The sequence below is a fragment of the Astyanax mexicanus genome, chromosome 4, assembly GCF_023375975.1.
Source record: "Astyanax mexicanus isolate ESR-SI-001 chromosome 4, AstMex3_surface, whole genome shotgun sequence".
Taxonomy (NCBI): domain Eukaryota; kingdom Metazoa; phylum Chordata; class Actinopteri; order Characiformes; family Acestrorhamphidae; genus Astyanax; species Astyanax mexicanus.
This window is the reverse complement of record NC_064411.1, coordinates 13,425,987-13,438,598: the sequence shown is the minus strand read 5'-3', so window position 1 is coordinate 13,438,598 and position 12,612 is coordinate 13,425,987. Positions and strand designations below refer to the sequence as shown.

The window sequence follows — 12,612 nt, the reverse complement described above, 5'->3', positions numbered from 1 at the left end:
TTTTATGTGAATGCTTGTGGGTTGTGTTGTTTTTTGAAGAGCATAGTCATTCACCAACTATACTTAATTGTTATTTACTTAATTATTGACCATTATTATTGGTAGCTTGTCTAGCTAAATATCCAAACACAGCATTTGCTATTTTACTGACCAAATGTATAAACAAAGCATTTCCTGTATTACTGACTACTAGTATTGATAGCTAGCTAACTAAATATCCAAACACAGCATTTGCTGTTTAACTGACCACTATTATTGGTAGCTAGCCTAGCTAAATGTACAAACAAAGCAGTTGCTTTTTTACTGACCAATGTAAGTGTTTCAGCACTAGTAACAGTGTGTAACAGTCTGGTAAATTTGTTTTATTTCTTGCAATTTTTTTTCTTGTAAATTGTGTTCTCTTTCAAGCGTTCATTCGGTATCTCACTATGGGATACACCCCTCTCGCATATTTCTCATGTAGCCCCGGGTAAAAAAATAGTTCTAAAATAGATACACAAATAAATACAGCAATAATTAAAGTCTTATAAATGCATAGTGATGGTTTAAAAGAGTACTAAACATGTTCAAAATAGTCATTGTGTTTGTGTAAATAGTTTAAAAAGAAAAGAAAAGCAGTACAGAGTACATATTTCATTTCTTTTCTGTGTTAATGCAGGAAGGTTAGCTAAAAGTGATTAAGGGATCTACTGAGGGAGAAGTGTACAGGTGAAGGGTGGAGTAGAGGATTGGAACGGGCCCGCCCACGGGACGAGAGAGAACAGCGGAGATGCGGGAGTAGCAGCGCGGGAGAGGCGAGGAGGAAAAAGTTCCTCACAGGCTGAACTAAATTCACTAATAATCAGTATTAATTAAACTAACCGGTAATTTTAAGGACACTGAAGTCCATACTGAGAGTGAGCTGGTGGATAAAGCTGGGATAATCTCTCTATAAGTAAAGTTCTGTTAGCACTGTTAGCTTAGCCAGCTCGGCTAGCTGTGTTTAGCCTCGTGTATTAGCTGCTCTGCGCTAGCCGTGAACTCTCCGCTGCAGCGCCGCTCCGACAGACTGTTCCCCGGACTGACTCGCGCTCTCTCCGCCTCCACTGAACACCAGGACCGCTAACACTGCTAACCAGAGAGCGCTCTGAGTCCCCGCGTGGATCAGAGTTCCTCTGAGGGAAAACGCTCCGTGCTGCAGGACCCCGCGCTCTGCTCCCGCTCATATTCACTGAATCTGAGGTAAATCTGAAACTCTTATTTCTGCTCGTTAGAGTAAAGCGGACATTAAGCTCCGAACCAGGCCTGCACCGTTTAGTTCTGTTCATTTCATCTATAATTCTGTTCTTTATGAGTGTATTCTGTAGAGTGGGCCCACATATTTAATTTAAGATGGTATTTTATTTTACAAACTAACTTTAAAAGGTACATTTCTGATTAAGGGTTTAAATATATAACTGACAGTGTAGTTCTGAAAGTAAGAAAAAAGGGTTATATTAACCTAAAATCAATCCTATAGATAAAATCTAAGATACTACTTCTAAAAATAAGGTCTAATTCTTAAATATAATTCTGAGCAATAATAATCATTAAACCAATTGTTTATTTATTTAATTAATTAATTAATTAAAAGTCATTTAAATAATTGGGGTACTGTTTAAAATATAACTCTTATTTGTGTCTTAAGTTTACATATGGGTATTTGCACACTATACACTGTGTGCAGAATTATTAGGCAAATGGGTATTTTGATCACATCATCCTTTTAATACATGTTGTCCTACTCCAAGCTGTATAGGCCTGAGAGCCAACTACTAATTAAGTTAATCAGGTGATGTGCATCTCTGTATTTAGAAGGGGTGTGGTCTAATGACATCAACACACTATATAAGGTTTGCTTAATTAGTAGGCAACTTCCTTTCCTTTGGCAAAATATGTCAGAAGAGAGATTTGACGGACTCTGAAAAGTCAAAAATTGTGAGATGTCTTGCAGAGGAATGCAGCAGTCTTGAAATGGCCAAACTTTTGAAGTTTGATAACCGAACAATCAAGCGTTTCATGGCAAATAGCCAACAGGGTCACAAGAAGCGTGTTGGAAAAAAAGGCGCAAAATAACTGCCCATGAATTGAGGAAAATCAAGTGTGAAGCTGCCAAGATGCTATTTGCCACCAGTTTTGCTATATTTCAGAGATGCAACATTTACTGGAGTATCAAAAAGCACATGGTGTGCGATACTCAGGGACATGGCCAAGGTAAGGAAGGCTAAAAAATGACCACCTTTTAACAAGAAACATAAGATAAAACGTCAAGACTGGGCCAAGAAATATCTTAAGACTGATTTTTCCAAGGTTTAATGGACTGATGAAATGAGCGTGGCCAGATGGATGGGCCCGAGGCTGGATCAGTAAAGGGCAGAGTGCTCCACTCCGACTCAGACGCCAGCAAGGTGGAGGTGGGGTACTGGTATGGGCTGGTATCATCAAAGATGAACTTGTGGGACCTTTTCGGATTGAGTATGGAGTGAAGCTCAACTCCCAGACCTACTGCCAGTTTCCAGAAGACACCTTCTTTAAGCAGTGGTACAGGAAGATGTTGGTATCGTTCAAGAAAAACATGATTCTCATGCAGGACAATGCTCCATCACACGCATCCAAATACTCCACAGCGTGGCTGGCCAGTAAAGGTCTAAAAGAAGAAAAAATAACGCCATGGCCCCCTTGTTCACCTGATCTGAACCTGTGGTCCCTCATAAAATGTGAGATCCACAGAGAGGGAAAACAGTACACCTCTCTGAACAGTGTCTGGAATGCTGTGGTGGCTGCTGCACTCAATGTTGATCGTAAACAGATCAAGAAACTGACAGAATATGGATGGAAGGCTTTTGAGTGTCACCGTAAAAAAGGTGGATTTATTGGTCACCGATTCGTTTTTGGTTTTGTTTTTGAATGTCAAACATGTTCATTGCTAAATTTTGAGTTGTTATATTGGTTTACCTGGTGAAAATAAACAAGTAATATGGGTATATATTTGTTTTTTATTAAGTTGCCTAATAATTCTGCACAGTAATAGTTATCTGCAAAAACAGATATCCTCATTAAGATCTAAAAACAACCCACTCCAACTCCAAAAATATTAAGCTTTAATATGTATTTAATATGAGTCTTTTGGGTTGATTGAGAACAAAGTTGTTCAATAATAAAAAGAATCCTCTCAAATACAACTTGCCTAATAATTCTGCACACACTGTAGTTGTACTATTGCATCTAAAAAAGGTGCTAAACTGCTCTGTCTTGAAAAGATATAACTCTATTGTTGATTGAAGCCTGCTATTAATGTATTATTTTGTTAAAAGTACTAAAAAGGACACTCGATTCTAAGTCTTATGTTGCCCTACCGTTTTGATACACTCAGTATCAAACTCAGTAACTTGGCTCTTTCATATACCTGTGTGATAGTCCTTTTATTGTGTTTTATATTTTCTATTATTTTATTTAATTTCTACAAACATAGAGAAGGGAAAGAATAGATAGAACTCAGGCCCTTATTTCTTCCAATTAACTTGGGATTAGGGGTGGGCGATATGGCCCTAAAATAAAATCACGATATTTCAGGGTAATTTTGCGATAACACGATGTACTTGGCGATATAGGAAAACAGAAAAATAATTAATTAATTTCAGGAATATAGTATAATAGTATAACAGAATAATCATAATGTGGCAAATAAAAATATAGCATAAAATAATATAATGCAGCAAAAAATATTGCAGAATATTTAGTGCATGCATATAAACTGCATATAAATAATTGACTTCTTTTAAGACAGAACATCTCTATTATCACGATATGGATTTTTAATATCACAATTTTTCTGTGTCACGATATATTGTATAGGATATAATATTACCCACCCCTACTGGGGATAGGGGTTACATAAGCAATCCCTAAAAATAATAAAAGAAAATAAATAAACTAAAAAGAAATGTGGAAAAATAGCTAAAACAAACCAGCATTAAAAACTAGAAGGTTAACTAAAAAAATAAAGAAACTGAAAACATACCAAAGATCATAAAAATCACCTTGAAGGTGGTTAGAGACTAGAAGGTTAAAATGATTTAGTGACACCAGCGAGCTGAGCTTTAGAGTTTCCTGTAGTGAATTCCAGCTCGCTGGTGCACTGTAACGAAAAGCAGATTTTCCCAGTTCAGTTAAAACTCTCGATGATCTAGTTACTGGAGTGAGTCTGGTAGGTTGTGTTATTTTTAAGAAGCGTTTATGTCAGGGCTGGGAACTGGCGGCCCGGGGGCCGCACACGGCCCTCGTCATCACTCAGTGCGGCCCGCGAATAGATCAAAAATAATTTCATAATAATAAAAAAAAATAATAGAAAAAAATAATGCAATTCTACTTTTGACCGCTAGAGGGCGCGCCGCTGCCAAACAATAGCGGGCACGGGCGCTCTGTGGTCTAGTTTTCTGCTATTATTGAATGAGCTATTTGCAATCAGTTTTTAAATCTTTTTTGTTCTTTGTTATAAATGAGTTCAAATGCCTTTTGCACTTTTATAAGCAAATGTTTTGTCTATGTTGCTTATGAAGGACTTGTTATAATGAACTTATTTTACACAGAGGAACTACTGTATTTGCAATCAGTTTTTTAAGCAAACTTTTTGTTCTTTGATATGAAGGACTTCCTTTTTGCACTTTTTTTAAGCAAACGGTTTGTCTTTTGCCGTATTAAAATGCATTAATATGCAGAAAATAGTTGTTGATAAATGTTGGCGCTGTAAACATAAAGATATAAATTCAAATAAAATTTGTTCTTATTGAAAATCATTTGTAGCGTTTTTCATATTCAATTATTTGAAGTGCGAGGTCATGTGGCCCTCCAATGGTCATGCTGAAAAAAATGTGGCCCTCTCCATCATGGAAGTTGCCCATCCCTGGTTTATGTGATGTACGGTGGCATATGGTGAGGAAGTGCTTTAAAAACGAAAATAAACCAATGTGTTTCCCGGTGCACAGCAAGAGAAGACCATCCAACTTTTTCATAGAGTGAACAGTGATGTGTACAAGTAATCTCAGCGCCGCATGATACACAAAATCTAGTGGTTTGAGTGTAGTGGCTGACGCATGTCTGTAAATCACATCACCGTACTCCCCAGACAGCACAGGTACATCGGAGAGACGTTTATGCGATGCTCACAGTTACATCATTAAAGCATCTGCCGCAGGTCGTTTGCTCACTGGCACAGCGTCGCAGAGACGTTGTTACCTGATGATCAAACGTCGTTCGTCTGCTTTCCGAAAGACGTTCCTCGTCTGATGCTTTTTAGCTGTCTTTACGATGTTTATGCAATGCTTACAGCGTAATCGTTAGAGCGTCTCTGGCAGCTCGTTTGCTCACTGGCACGGCGTCGCTGAGACCTCCTAACGCGATAGACAAGCGACGTCCCACCGCTTCCTAAAAGACGAACCTGAATAGGAACCTGATGCTTGTGCGTTCTCTATCCACAAGAACCATATCAACGAGTTATCTTAACAACCATCCGTATAAAACAATTTAAAAAAGGATTAACGAATCAAGTGTAAGATTAATTATATTTCCTGTTATTCAGGTTTCGCCTTTAAAATATTTAAACAGAGATAAAAAGATGTAAAGAGACTGGCAGTTCACAATTTTGAAAAGTTGTATTTCAGAACTTATTTACATACACAAACAAAAACTTAACAACAGGTTACTAAAAATTATAAAGTTTATGAAATACAAGATGTATGAAATATTATTATTTTTAAATTTTGTATTTCAGAGCTAATTCACATGCACAAACATAAATGTAACAGATTTCTAATAAATTATAAAGTGTGTGAAATATTATTTCTTTTAAAAGTTGTATTTCAAAAGTAATTTACATGCACAAACAAAAATGTAACAGGTTACTAATAAATTATAAAGTGTACATTAAATATTATTTTGAAAAGTGTTTTCGAACCAATTCACATTCGCATAAACCAGAACTTACAAATGACTAATGAATTATAAAATATTTGTTGTTGTTGTTATTATATAATTATTTAGCGTGGTCTTCCGCGATGAAGTCTGTGAGGCGCCAGACAAAGCCAGTCTCTGATCGCCTTTTCTGCATCAGCTTCACTTGGATTGGACAGCTGGGGATTTCTCATCACAGACGCTGTAAGTACAACATTGTTTCATTCGAAAATTACTTGTATGTTTTAGTTTCTAAGACACTATTGGGCCTAACGTAATGATCAGAATGTTGCTAATACGTCATTTTATGCAATATTGGTATATATACAGGTGTTGGCTGCTAATTTGTTCATTTGGAATATGTTTCTTGCCAACATGTTGCTAGGTTGTTGCTAAGGTGTTCCTATGGTCTAAACTATTAGGTGTCTATTAGGTCTAAACGTAGACTTAATAGGTTGTGAATAGCCTGAACAACAAGGAATATTAGTGTAGATTTTTTATTATAGCCCTCTGAATTTGGAATTTTACAAGATTCATTGAAAATAAATAGCCTGTTCTGCCTATTTTAAGTTGCCCTAACTCGAGATTATCAAACAGTCTGTTGAAGTTGATACCAAATTATGAAAATAGAACTATTAGACGACTGAATAAGACAAGGTAAATAAGACGCTAACTTCAGCCTCATACATGTTTGCTACACTGCCACATAGTGCTTTGTGTTAGTATTAGTTACTAGCTTAATCATTAACAATTTATTTCCCTGCAGGTACTCACTCCCCACCCTGACTCCTCCTCAGGTTCCCTCCAAACGAGAAATTCGCATATGGAGACAGGTAAGTGACATCATAATGAAAGTCATTTTTAATGTCTTTAAATTTGTCCCCAGAAACTTTTAGGAGCCATGGTGATGAATCAGGCCAGCTGATATCATCACACAGTGTCAAGCTTGTTAAAATAAAACAACTTTCTTTGTTACATACAATCATTTTCAAAAAGGCTTTACTCAAAACCATACCAAACATATTCTCTTTCAACCTGAAGAACCACTATGCCATGCAAAGAACCATTTAAGGCTGAAATGCTATTGTGAGAGCCTAAACTTTGAAAAAATGCTGACACAGCATTAAACCTACAGGATATTTTTGATACCCTATGTTAGCCTCTTAGATAACGCTACCAACATTTAAAAAGTAGGATCTTTTGACAGTCTAAAAAACAATATCGGTGTTAAGTAGTAATATTGAGCTACATTCTTTAACTGTATACCAGCAATGTATACTTACATATGGAGAGGAATTAGTGCCAAATTGAAAAGCAGTCACTACACTACAGTGCCTTTTCACAGTAAAAAGCAAAGTGACAGTATACATGGATTTACATTTTAAAGCAAATTGCTTTATTTGTGTAATTCAATACATGTGACTTTAAAATGCAATCAGTTCAACTGTTTTGTATTCCACTGTGTTTTGGCTGTGAACCTTCCAAACACAGCACACTTTTGTCAGGAGCAGTGAAACACTCATGCCGAGAGTTCACTCAGAAAGCAAAGTGATTTTTCGCTAAAATCCACCTGTTAAAACGCACGTTTTTCAAACCCCACTAACCATTTTTTTAATGTGCTCTGATTAACTTAACGTACACATGTCATGTTTTTCTGGATGTGGATACCAGCCAATCAAGATGCTTTAAACACTCATTTTGGTTAAATGTGATTGAACTGTGATTTTATTTCATTGTGGCATGTAAAGATAATATAATAGTGGTTTAAGTTTTCGTTTTGCCACATATTCTGCATTTCACATTTTTCCAATGCCTGCTTTTAAATTTGGCACTAATTGCATCTTAAGACTTAAGAGCGACACTGAATTGTTTCATATAATACGCAGTGCAGTTTCTTTCTAGAAAAGCCATCTTAAACTTTATTAAAAAGTCATTTTACTCAGTGGTGTCCAATTTTATCTAGAAAGGGCCTCTTTGGCTGCAGAAGCACACATGATCATTTTTTAAAGACTGATACCAATATTAAGCTTCTGTGTTCACCCCTGTTATAATTATGTACATAGAAACATCACCAAACAAAGCTATTTGAGATTTAGTTTTTTTATGGTAAAATGTTTGGTATACTTATATATGGTCTTATTTTGATACTTACATATTACAAGTTCTTTGATGCGAGAGTGCCCAATTCCTTTTTTTTCTCCTCTGCCACACCAGTTCAGAGAGACCGCCAGGTAATTCTCCATAATGTTTTTTTCAATGTTTGCCCCCCAATTAATGACAGCTTTGACATCTGTAGACAGACAGATGAATGTAACCAGGGACTAAATTTAAGTTTTTTTAAGCTTACGAGATATGAGGACAAACATTAAGGAGTTCATAAGAGCGTTCTTTAAAGCAACCCTCACATCAAATATATTCTTAAGAAATTCTTCAATCTTCTTTTAAAAATCTTGATTTTCTGTTGTATGCTCCTGTTCTGTTAGCTTATCACTAATTATGAGATGCAGTTTGAATGAAATGTTAATTGCATTAACCAGTTATATACTTTTTCAGCTGCTGAGCATAGGCAAATTGAGGAAAAAGTTGGGTGGGTAAAAAATGGTTGGGTAAAAAAGCCTGTAGGGGAACTCCTTGATACATATATTTTTTAAATAAAGTTTTATGAAACTCATTGAAAGTTATGTTTTAGAGAGTTGTCTTTTTACCTCTCACAGTTTAAGACAAGTTTGAGTCTGCTGTAAGAAAATAATAATAATGTATTTATTTAGGATTATCTCTTGTTCTTAATTTTGTACTCAAAAGAAAGAAAAGATAATTACTTTTTTCTTAAAGAAATGTTTATCTATTACAAGATGTTTACAAAATGTTTACTCTGTGTGAGTTAAAAAAGGTATATTTCAATACTGACCTTTTTTTTTCTTGAGGCACGGTTGGTCAGATCTTTTTCTAGTGTCGTGGAAATCGACAAAGACAGTCAACGAGCCGGGATGCCAAAAAATAGGTTTTTATTATTGAAGTTGCAAAAGCAAGAATACAAGCAAGCAAGCGATAGCAGATGAGGAAGTCAGAGAGCCCCAAGTCTCTCTTGACTCGCACTTTTGTACATGCCTCGTGCCTACAGGAGGAAGGATGCTGAACAGATGTTCTCTTGAAAAGAGGAACCGAAAATGCACGAATAAGCAAAAGTCAAGAATAATTCATAAATCAGAAAGCTCTATTTACTATGACAAAACAGTTTCCAGGCAAAACTTGATTTCCATTCCTTTAGGAGAGAATAATGCATAAATCAGAAAACTCCATTTGCTATGACCCGCTTGTTTCCAGGCAGACCTCTGCTTTTATAATCTTTGCCCTTAAGTCTGAATGAATGGCCTTATCAGAGAATATAAGTTCACATAACACTCAATGATAAAATACAAGAATATAGTGTAATACAAGAATACAGTAATCAACTCTGTTACAGGGAGTAATAATACTGATTGAATGAATAATCAGTGTAATTGATTATGAATACATGAAGTAAATGTTGATTTTCCCTCACATTTCCCCCCTTTTAATCAAATTTTCATTTTGATTACACAATAAGAAAAAAGAAAAAAAAATTCCAAGCATAAATGCTGATTACAAGGACATATGTCCGTGTGTCCTTCTGTGATGGTCAAATGCACAATGTCCTGCTGTTGTCCTGCTCCCAGAGCAACAAGGAAAAAAAAATACATTAAAATCATCGTCTATAGTGCTTTTGCTTCCTTTCTCTTGCTTCAGGGTTTTGAGGGTAGACTACCTCAGCCCCACGTACGAAGAGCTTTATTCTGGCTCTTGATGTCTGCAATATCAGTGAATGAAAAGTATGAGTTGGTGTGTGATAAGACTATGTGTATTCTTTTAATGAGATGTGTTTAAGACTCTCTGTATGTAGTGTACTTTGACGCAAACGAAACGTTGCTCAATCAGTTACTTCCTCACTTCCTCTCCTCGTCACACACTGCTGTGTGCTGTCTGCTGCTGTGGGCAATTTCAGCTGCCCCTCCTTCCTGCTGCGGCCTGCTGAGGGTCAGACTTTTTAGCTGCTGCTCTCTCGTCTCCTCCCGCTTGCTCTGTGAGCGATCTCTGTTGTTGTACAGCTGTAGAACCCTCGCCTATCAGTTGATCTGCGTACGTTGTTCTCTCAGTCACCTGGAAAAGCTCAATCCAGCCATGCTCGTTCCCCTTTCGTGCGCAATGGCGGAGTAGCCCTCACTCTGTGTCTGGACTGGTCCACCTTTGCACCACGTTCTCCTTCTCCCCCTGTGTAAACAGATCTGAAACAAGACTTTCGATTCGTTATAATCATGTTTAAGGTTCTCTATTCATTTTGGAAGTCTGTTAAGGGGTCCTCCGTGTCTCCTTCCTGCAAGTTAAAATACATGGTTAAAATACATTTATCACACTTAACTTGAGCTCTAATTTCCCCTTGGAAGTTAATTATTTCATATTTAAATTTTGTCTGTGCACAGATTTCAGCCCAATTTTGTTTTCTTACCTTCTTCAGTTGTCCTTATTTTCAGTTATACTCAATCATGATCTTTACTGTCAAAAGTGCTTTAAATCCCTAACATTTAGTCATTTTCAATTTTAAATTGCAACATTTAATTATCATCTCCATTAATTACTGGCTTTTACCTTACTCTTGTTCACACTTTCCCTTTTAGTGTAACTGCTTCCCCATGGCTATAACTAATCTCTTATAGCCAAATTAGCTTTTACAAACACTTCCAATTTTCACCACCTAGTTTACCACTAGACACACACTATGTCTCATGCACACACACAAACACACACACACAACTTCACCCACACAAGTACACATAAACAAACTCAAACACTTCTACTTCCACTCTCACAAACACTACCAAAGTTAAAGATCACACACCTCAATTCTGCAGCATCATTGTACAGACCATATTTTACTGCTTCACAGCCCAAAGCTGCTGCTTTAAACGCACCTGCTGTTAAACCTACCACTGAATGCTTCCTGCATATCCTCTTATATTGTATTGATAGTACTACATAGATAATAAATAAGGAACAAACATTTGGAAATATATCTAAATCATGTTTTATTTATATATAGCTCCATGCAAACTTTTAATGATCAGCTGCTCTATTCTCCCATTCATCTCCACACTGATTGATATAATATCAGGGCCCAAAGTTTTAAACTCTGCACAAACTACACATAATGTGGCTTTTGTCTCAGGAATGGTTCCATGTTGATGTACTGGGCTTTCTTGGGTTACTTTTGCTTGGACTTTAGAATCACCGCTTGTGGCTATATTATTTTACCTGCCACTTTAATTTTCTGCGGTGTGCTATTTATTAAGAAATCATGATTCTGACTTTATTCAGTTCCCAAGATTTTTATAAAGCCTTGATTTCTAGTTTTAGTTGATTTTATTTAGTGCTTTAAGAATTGGGATAAGTGGAACGTGATTATTTTTCTCTGTATCAATCGTTCCATTACAGACAATAATATTATCAATATTAATAAACACAGATGTTATGCTTTGCTTTGTCCACGTTATTATAGCAAGTAAATCCGAGCAATGCTTTACATTTACTTTTCAATATTTTCAATATGTATTTATGCATATACAATGCCAAGCAGATTGCTTTTCACAATTATCAACAATACATATATTTCCTTAAACAATTTATCAAATCCCACTTACTGTTTCCCTTGCTCCAAAAGTGGCTCACATGTTGAATAGTGAAAGTTCAATTTTGTGATTTCTAAGTTTCTTATTTCTTCTTTTTTAAATTAGGATTGGGTGTGTCTTAAAGTTAAGACTGTTACAATATTGCTGAGAGTAATTGCTCATCTGCATAGAGGTTGTTCTAAAACCAAACTTTAAAAGATAAAACAAGCTAAAAGTTTAAAAAAAAAAAAGCTCTATATCTATAAAATAATTATTGGGCAAATAATGGTGGTAATAATGATCATCTATCTACATATCCCCCTTTTTCTGAAACAGAATTTCTGTTTCAGAGAACTTAACACAAAATTGCTTCACCCTCTTACTGTCCATTGGGCTGGTCTTCCCTGCCCAGGCCTCCACTGACCCACACCCCATCACTTCAATCATCCACTCACTCTCCCCCTGGGCTGCGCTTCCCTTCCACGATGTTTTCTCCGTTTTCTGTTAACATGCATGTGGTGGTCAGATCGAGACTGTGCCTGTCTTAGGTTGTCCCTGTGTAATATGTTGGGATCTTACCCGTCTTTGGCTAACCAGCCTAGCCCACTGAACCACACACAGCGTAGCAGCACTGTTTCATCAACATTCAGTGCTGTAGTGTTTCTGCAGGGAGCACAAACCCAGGTATGTCACACTGTCACAAACTCACACTCTGGTGTTCGCCGTGAAAGCCTGTGCAAGGCACCGAGTACCCATGGTTTATTATTTGTTATTATTGTATACAGATTTTCCTTATTACCATCAGTATCACCCTTTCTCTCCCACTGAATTTAGCTTAAATTATTTGCTTTGATAACACTGCTCTGGAATAGACCCAAAAGAGTGCATGTCAATGAATAATTATTCAGATTTGGCATCTGTATCTCACAGATGTACCACAAGGTTAAAGTTTGGTCCAGTTTTATTT

The 12,612-nt window shown here is 36.5% G+C and overlaps 5 protein-coding genes across 7 annotated transcripts in view; 4 read left to right on the top strand and 1 right to left on the bottom strand.

The window, feature by feature from the left end:
• Positions 1-12,612, bottom strand: part of LOC125801482 (zinc finger protein 239-like) — a 297,730-nt gene that overhangs the window by 95,276 nt on the left and 189,842 nt on the right. The gene's annotated exons all lie outside the window — the stretch shown is intronic.
• The window catches only part of LOC111197414 (zinc finger protein 239-like), a 191,982-nt gene that overhangs the window by 140,969 nt on the left and 38,401 nt on the right, over positions 1-12,612 (top strand). The window lies entirely within an intron of this gene.
• LOC111188866 (zinc finger protein 585A-like) overlaps positions 1-12,612 on the top strand; it is a 191,980-nt gene that overhangs the window by 140,967 nt on the left and 38,401 nt on the right. The gene's annotated exons all lie outside the window — the stretch shown is intronic.
• LOC125801311 (zinc finger protein 239-like) overlaps positions 1-12,612 on the top strand; it is a 42,546-nt gene that overhangs the window by 5,142 nt on the left and 24,792 nt on the right. The window lies entirely within an intron of this gene.
• LOC125801120 (uncharacterized) overlaps positions 667-12,612 on the top strand; it is a 103,711-nt gene continuing 91,765 nt past the window's right edge. The window contains exon 1 of the mRNA XM_049477227.1: positions 667-1,221. The gene's annotated coding sequence lies outside the window, so the exon portion shown is untranslated. The remainder of the gene's footprint in view (positions 1,222-12,612) is intronic.